This window comes from Fistularia commersonii, chromosome 17, assembly GCF_037954325.1.
Source record: "Fistularia commersonii isolate RoL2024-O1a breed Wild chromosome 17, RoL_Fcom_v1.0, whole genome shotgun sequence".
Taxonomy (NCBI): Eukaryota; Metazoa; Chordata; class Actinopteri; order Syngnathiformes; family Fistulariidae; genus Fistularia; species Fistularia commersonii.
This window is the reverse complement of record NC_141300.1, coordinates 1,522,177-1,530,613: the sequence shown is the minus strand read 5'-3', so window position 1 is coordinate 1,530,613 and position 8,437 is coordinate 1,522,177. Positions and strand designations below refer to the sequence as shown.

At 46.9% G+C, this 8,437-nt stretch overlaps 1 non-coding gene across 1 annotated transcript; it reads left to right on the top strand.

Annotated features, from left to right (window-relative positions):
* Positions 1–7,199: 7,199 nt before the first annotated feature.
* On the top strand, positions 7,200–7,270 carry trnag-gcc (transfer RNA glycine (anticodon GCC)). Its single transcript has one exon. It is a non-coding gene; the product is annotated as a tRNA-Gly (tRNA).
* The last annotated feature ends 1,167 nt before the right edge of the window (positions 7,271–8,437 follow it).

The window sequence follows — 8,437 nt, the reverse complement described above, 5'->3', positions numbered from 1 at the left end:
GCTCCACCTGATGCAGTGTGGTCACAACCGCGAACCTGCTTTCTCCAAGCTTCCAACTCCATTCAGAGCTACAGGGAGCTCAGCAAAGTTCAGCAAAGTGAACCCTTGTTACATGATGATCAATTTAATAATAGGTTTGATAAACCACTGCACCACTGCATTACTCAATAAATTGGTTGTGTGCAAATCTATAATCAATCATTCACGAGCTGACAATGGTTGAGAGGTGGGGCTCACCCGCACCGGCCACCAGTCCATCTCCGGGTTTAGACTGCGTGAGGAACCCGGAGAACCCCGAGGAACCCCACGGGAGAACGTGGAGCCTCCACACACGAAGGAACCCTGCGGGAATCCAACCAGAGACCCTCCAGGAGTGTGAACATCTGCACCACTGTGCCGTCCTTATTGAAGAGGACCGTCTTGCATTGAGGGGGGGTTCAGGTAAGGGGAGGGTGGGCATGTCAGAATATGTGTGTGTGTATGTGTGTGTGTGTGTGTGTGTGTGTGCACGCACGGTGGGAGACATGTGATCCCACTCTCCTTCACATCAGCAGCTTCCAGATGGGACGCTCCGCCCGAGCCTTTACGCCTGTAGTTAAGCCTAATAGCCTGAATCGGCCTTAAATATCTCCAGGTGGTCTGGCCCATGGTTTAGCGGCTACGCTAAAACTGCCGCTACGTGACAGGCGGCTACCAGGCAGAATGCTATTACACACACACACACACACATACAAACACACGCACACACACACACACACACACACACACACACACACACACACACTGGTCCCCAGGAAGAACTATGATATAAGGATATTTTCTTACTTTCTTCAGTGCCAACAAAGTGCTGACACCTGGGTGCCGTCAGGCTTTTATTTTGGAAAATATTCCACAGGAAGTGGAGAGACGGAAGGCGAGGCCAGGAAAATATAGAAAAAAAGAAATGCAAAACATAACCTGTTCCAGTCCCCCCATACACACAAACACACCCACACACAAAAACACACACACACACTCCCCTTGATTTCTACCAACAACCACTGCCATCTTTTATGTAGTTACTGGAGACTTTTATTTTGCGCTCTGGTCACATGCTAACCTGAAAAGTCATGCTACCCCCCTCCCCACCCCCCAAGGATTGACTGAACCGTGGAGGGGGGCAAAGGAAGTGAGTCACCATGGGGGGGGCATCACATGACCTGCTGCGACCGCCTTCTTGAGTCATAACATGCTTGAAGATGTTCTTAGACTCGTGCTCCTCTTTATCCCTGTCCAGGTAGATTGAAATATTCAAAATCGATATGTATGGAAATATGGAAACTCAGATCAGTTTGCGCCATCAACTGGGTGAAGTTCTGGTTCCTCCTGTTTCCTGTCTCCCTTGGTGCTCAGGTGCCCTCCTTCAGGAGGCGTGTCCATTTCAAATGTCCTCCGAAGTCAGCGTCCACGTTCTTCCCTTGCCTCCTTTACGTCGCCATGGCTGCTTAGCAACACATCCACCAGAGGGCAGTGCAGAGGTCACCGCGACAACAATAACAAAGATGTTGGCGGAGGAGCTGGTGAGCATTTGTGTGTCGTCTTCTCCTTCTCACACTTGGTCCAGCTCCTCAAGGGGTCCCGGGTCTTCCTCCCAGAGCATCTCACCAGGGAGGCGTTCACAGGAAGGCACTTGGCCAGATGGCCGGACCTCCTCTTCTGGCTCCACACATAAACCTTGGAGAGAGTCACTCAGGAATGACTGTCTGGGTCTCGTCTGGTGGAGAAGGTTGGTGAACAATGAGCCTGCGGGTCATCAGATGAGCTCATGGTGGTGAGACACTCTGGATTCACACAGGATGAAAACCATTGGTGTTACTGAGCTTTCTGTAGATTTTTTTTAATGCACATTAAACATCAACCACCACCTCCTCCTCCTCCTCCTCCTCCTCCAACCTTAGGAACCCCAGAGTCCTTCACACTCCACCATGGTTACAGCTAGTCCACTCCTGATCCAGGTTGAACAGCAGAACCGCCACCAATCGTTTGGGATCCTCCTGAAGAACCGCAGCCGATGACTCTGATGGTCCATTGCAGGTTCAGGTCCCTCAGCTGATCCACCGCCATGAAGCATCTGGAGCCAAATTCAACCTGTATCTTCTCGGTCTGACCCTTGGAGGCGGGGAGGGCGTCTCGTGGTCTTGGCTGGAGGTAGGACTCCAAGTACGAGGACTTCTGGACCCCTCTGCCTTCACTTCCGTCTAAGATGCAGGTGGAGGAGGAGACCGCTGAGCCCAGCCTCCCTCGTTAAAGCTAACGGGTCCCGCCGGCTAATGGAGGCCATCACGCTCCCACGACCGTGAAGACAATTAGGACACTTCAAAGTCCAGACGGGACCAGATCCAGTTCCACGCTCACGTCCATCCGCCCGTCAATCATCTCGCTCCATAAACAAGGCGATCCCCGAGCTGCTCGTTAGCGGCTAAACATCTGACTCTGGACAAATCACCGATGGGGCTCCAGCTCAAATGACATGAAACATCTCATCACAAACCAGAAGATCAGAAACGTCCCCGGTCATGGACGCGAGGACCTCCGTCCTTCAGAAGACCTGGACTTAGCAACATGCACGCTGACCTAGTTTTATTAGAAACGATACATGGGCAGGGTCTCCACAAAGCTCCTGCATGTGTTTGGACTGCAGGAGGAACCCGGAGAACCCGGGGAACCCCATGGGAGAACATGGAGACTCCACACAGGAAGGAACCCTGTGGGCATCCAATCAGGGACCTCCTGGCTGAGAGGGGGCGGAGCCTCAGTCTGAGAAGGACAGTAAATCTGTGTTGTCTGCAGCGCCACCTGCTGGTTGATGAGTGTGTGTTGGGACGAGGGTCTCCTGTCCCAGGTGAGCTCTACCTGTCCTCGTGCAGGTTGGTGTGTGTGTGTGTGTGTGTGTGTGTGTGTGTGGGTGAGAATCAAGCCCTCGCAGCCCCCCGCCTTTTGGGAGAAACTATGTACCTGATTGGCTTCCTTCCCCTTTCCTCATCAGTTGATTGGATACCCGCCAGCCACGTAACCATAACGACGGCCTCACATCCCTCCTCGGCTCTTACCAGTAAAACTCGGGGGTTTATTGGTATTTGGAAATATCCAGCGCGGCTTTACTGACATGCTAACATAAACGGCTTATAAAAGAGGGGTGTATTTGCAGGAGCTTTACACCACTACACTCTGTAAAATACATTCTGCAGCCGTGTTTACGAGCCGCATATGGACGCCGCCAACCCTCCTTCTTCTCCTCCTCTCATCTCCTTCGTCTTCCTCCTCCTTCTTCTTCCTCCTCCTTCTCCTCTTCCTCCTCCTCTACCCCTTCCTCTTCTTCTTCCTCGCCTCCTCCTCCCCTTTCCTCCTCCTCCTCCTTTCCACTCCTTCCTTCCTCGTCCTCCTCTTCTTCCTCTTCTTCTTCCTCCTCCACTCCTTTTTCTCTTCCTCTTCTCCTTCTCATCCTCCATCTCCTCTACCCCTTCTCTTCCTCCACCTCTTCCTCCTCTTCTTCCTCTCCTCCTCCTCCCCTTTGCTCCACTCCTCCCTCTTCCTCCTCCTCCTTCTCCTCCTTCACTCCTTCCTTCCTCCTCTTCCTCCTCTTCTTCCTCTTCTTCTTCTTCTTCCTCCTCCTCTTTCCTTCACTCCTTCATCTTCCTCCTCTCCTCCTCCCCTTTCCTCCACTCCTCCTCCTCTTCTTCTTCTTCTCCTCCACTCCCTTTTCTCTTCCTTTCCTCCTTCTCCTCCTCTTCCTCTTCTCCCTCTTCTTCCTCCTCCTTTTCCTCCTCTCCTCCTTCTCCTCTCCTCTCCTCCATGCTATCCGTGCACTTCTTTCTATGAGTGCGGTAGTGTGTGTGGTTGAGCCATGTCTCAGTAAACTCCATCTTTCCCGGGTTGCGGGTCGTTCCTGCCGTCGATGTGAGGCCTGAGGTGCCTGACCGTCCACCCAGGCCTCGATTGACAGGCGGGGGGGGAGTTGGTGCTCCGTCCCTGAAGGAAACTCTTGCGGCGAGAACCGCAGCGCCGTGGGAGGAAAGTGAAAACGGCCCGGGAAGGCAGAGATAACTAATGAGGGAAAAAGACGTGGCTTCCCTGCGACCGCGGAGCGCCGCGCCGCCGTTTATTTGTCGTCATCAGCGAAAACCCGAGTCCCAGCGAACTGGAAACACATGCTCCGTCCGTGAGTCACCCCCCTGCCCCCAGACGGCGGCCTGTGAAACGGGCCCCGTCCCCGCAGACTCATTTCCTGCCTGTCCTCGCCTCACTTCCTGTTCCACGCCGGGTCAGCTGCCGCCAGCAGGACGGGCCTGCTGGCTTTTCACGTCTCACATCCCCCCGCGCAGGTTGACGTCCGCTCCTGCCTTGACCGTGCAGGGGAAAAAAAAAACACTTCATAAATCTCTTGGCAATGAAAGCTTTCTCTCCAAACAGGAGGCTAAAACAAACTGAACACGCCCCCCCCCCCCCCCCCCCCTTCACTCTCCTCTCCATTTTTTCCTGCTTGGAATTTTTATGAGGAAAGAGGAGAAGTGGCGGCGCGAGGCCGAGGGAAGTACTTGGACATCAATCCCGTGCCGCGACCTCGAACCCGGGGGGGGAGAGCGCCGCTGGATTTAAGGTCCATGCAGGCGGAGGAGGTGTCATGTGACCTGGGGGCGGGGCAGAACCAGCAACAATAACATTCAACAGATGCTGCAGCCTAGTTGAAGTGTCCTCCTAAACCTATGGCCACATGGGAGGTAAGTGACACACACACGCACACACTATGGAGAGCGGGTCAGATACAAAGTCCGTCCAAACCACTGAAGACCGGCTGCTGAAGGAGGTCAGAGGAGCTCCAGTGACCTTCCTGGATGCTGAGAGGTCGTCTGTTCAGTCAAGATGGCGGAGGTGTTACTTTTTGGTCAAAGTTGAGAGAAGTCAAGGCTTGAACCCTCTCAGGTGGACAAAGGTCCACAAAGATCCACCTGGAGACGTTTTCTCCGACCCCGAACATTAATGACATCGCGAGCACTGTTGGTACTCTTGAGTACTTTGTACTTTTCCTGCGACTGCGCTTTTTCATTTCTACCGTCCGTCTCGCCCAGTTCATCTCAACTCTCCTGAAGGTCACCGACCTTCTATCAGCGATGCTGCAGCCGAAACACAGTTGCCACCTTCAGCGGGCTGGTTCAACAGCTCTTGAAGGCTCCGTCTGGTGAACGCGTGAAGAATCTTTTGTCCAGAACCAGCCCGACATCGTGATGGTATAAAATCAGACCTTATCATTCCAAAGAAACTTTTTCTCCTTCTTTCCTGCTGTTGTGGAGATCAAGCTCATCTTGTTCTGCTTCATGCTGTTCCACGATGTTCTTCTGAAGTTTCAGTGAGGGGTTTCAAAATTCCTGCACCATCAGGTTTTGCAGGTGACTGCAGTCCATATTTACATTTAACCAGGATATGTCTGAGAAGATGGGAGGGTCCAGGCGTGTGTGTGTGTGTGTGTGTGTGTGTGTGTGTTAGTATGATGGACGGGACCGTTTCAGTGTCCATGATGGAACCAGGAGATGGGACTTATTTGGAATTTATTCAGGTAAAGGGTTAAAAATGAATAACAAACATTTGGCTTTGGTGTTAGAATAATATTAATAGTCCTCATGATAATGTCATGTTTAAGAATTACAATAATATGTTAAATACATGGTTCAATAACAATAATAATAATAATATTGTCATGTCTAATAATTACAATAATATGTTAAATACATGGTTCAGTGATGATAATAACGATAATAATAGTTATGACAATAATCATAATGTTGGCTTTTAATAATTACAATGATGTTTTAAAAACATGGTTCTATTATAGAATAATAGTAATAATAAGCATGATATTGTGTTTAGTAATATCGTGTGTAATATCGTGTTTAGTAATTACAATGATATTTAATATACATGGTTCAATTATAGTTATGATAATAATTATTATAATAATAATGAAAATAACAATTAAAATGCATGATTATTATGATAACAATTGGAATAAAAATTGCAATAAAAATGTATGAATAATTGGTGTGTGACTGGCTGAAGCAGGACTGGACTAAAAAGGTCATCATCTCTGTCCACATAGAAAAATAAAGACCAACAACAATGATAATAATAATGATAATGACAATAATGAATAATAAGAATCATATTACGATTCATATTTGAGTTTAATTTTTCTTTCACTTGAAATCCTTGTTATTATTATTTAATGTTGAGAGTGACAGGAAATAGAGTCCCTAATATTTCTTCAAAATACACAACTTTTTTTACTCCAGCCTCCTCCAGTAGACATTCATCCCAGAACACCTTCATCCCAGCAGGACTTTCACCCTAGAAGATCTTTATCCTAGAAGATCTTCATCCTAGAAGATCTTCATCCAAGAGGACCTTCATCCCAGCCAGACCTCCTCTCGGTGGCCGGCGCTCTGCTGCCATCGTATGGTGGACCGAGGGATGGTCGGCTGTGCTCAGGTTTCAGCTTTGGGGGTTCAGTGGCCTTCAAACCTCAGAAAGATGTGCTCTTCCTGCAGCTGCAATGAAGATCCACTTCTTGATACATTTCACCAAAATCGCACAAGTCTGGGTAAAATAAATGTGAAATAGATTTGACATGTTTTCCACAGAAATCAGTCAAAAATATCAATCTAAATCTTTCCCATGTTTTATCTTGGGGACAAAAGAAACCTCTACTTTATTGATTATCAACGGTCAGCAATATTTAAATCATAATGATTTATTATATATTTCCTTTTGCCAGGGATGATGTAGACCCCGGTGAAATCCTTCTATGAAAAAGACCAAACGGTTGCCATAGGAACAGTTTGACCAACCAAAAGAGTCCTAATGCATCCATTTGGGTGCTTGTGGGGAACTTCCTGTGGAGTTTGATCTGCACGGGGTGTGCATCCCTCCCTCCATCCAACCATCCATCCATTCCTACATCCATCCATTTCTCATACTCCCATCATCCCTCCATCCATCCATCTATTCTTCTATCCCTCCATTCATCCACTCATCCTTGCATCCCTCGATCCACTGATCCATCCCTCCATCCCTTCACATGATGTATTTTGAGGTTATTCTGAAGATATACACATCTTGCAAGTTTGTATCTAGTATAAGTTCTCGTCCCAAAAACTATTTCGCAGTGAGCATTGGTGGTTCAGTGGTAGAATTCTCGCCTGCCACGCGGGAGGCCCGGGTTCGATTCCCGGCCAATGCAGCGCATTTTCTTCCCCTAAACTTTTCCGGAATATTTTTTCTTTATAGATTTTGACAAAACCCGGTCAGGTCGGGCTCGTTTTAATTTCCTCTCCCCGCGTTCTGCGTGGGAGACGCGGTTCCTGGTCCATCCACCAGGGGGCGCAACGGGACACATATGATTTCGTTGTTTAAACTCCTGAGAACAAATTCACCACGTTGATAGGTCTGACCGAAAAATGGAAACTACTACCATTATAATAATAATAAGATAAAATTATACTGTTACGCTGCTGTGACAAAAGAATTTCCCCATTCGGATGAATTATTTATCCGAATGGATCAATTGGATCAATAATAAAGTATGGCCATAATAATAGTAATAATAATAATAATAATAATAACGATGTTGGTGATGATCATAAAAGCTACAATATTTATAAAAAACAAAGTAATAATCATAAAAAATGAAATTGACATAATAGTTGTAATAGTAATAATAATGATTATTATCATAGCAGTGACACAAATTACAAGATTAAAAAATTGTCAACATATAATTGAATAATTGTGATGTAATGATAATAATAATAATAAAATGGAAATGACTGCTACGCTGCTGGGACAAAAGAATTTCCCCATCGGGATCAATAACATTTAACTTCTTATCTTATCTTAAAAGGAACAATAACAAAATATGGCAATGGAAAATAATGAAAGATTGGTAATAATAATTCTAATAATAATGATGATGATGATAGCGATGATTATAACAACTACGGCATTTGAAAACCTATTTAAAGTAATAATAATAAAAATGAAATGATATAATTATAAAAGTAATAATAATGGTTATTATTATAGCAGCCACTGCAATCCTAATACTACTACTCCTACTAAAAATAATAATGATGACAAATTAAAGTAATAATAATAAAAAATAGGAGTTCCTCCATAAGTCTGTCTGTTGTTATTCAAATGAAGGTCAGATGTTCAGGGTGGACATCCACACTTCAGCGCGAAGGCGGAGGTCCATCTCCCGGGACAGGAGGAGCGACAGGAGTCCGATGTTGAACTTTGGAGAAAGATTTCTGTCACCGATGGAGCAACGAGGCAATCGGGAAACGACTGATCAATCCAGACTCGTCATTATCTGTTACAGAGGCAAAGCAGACTCGGCAGACGTCCC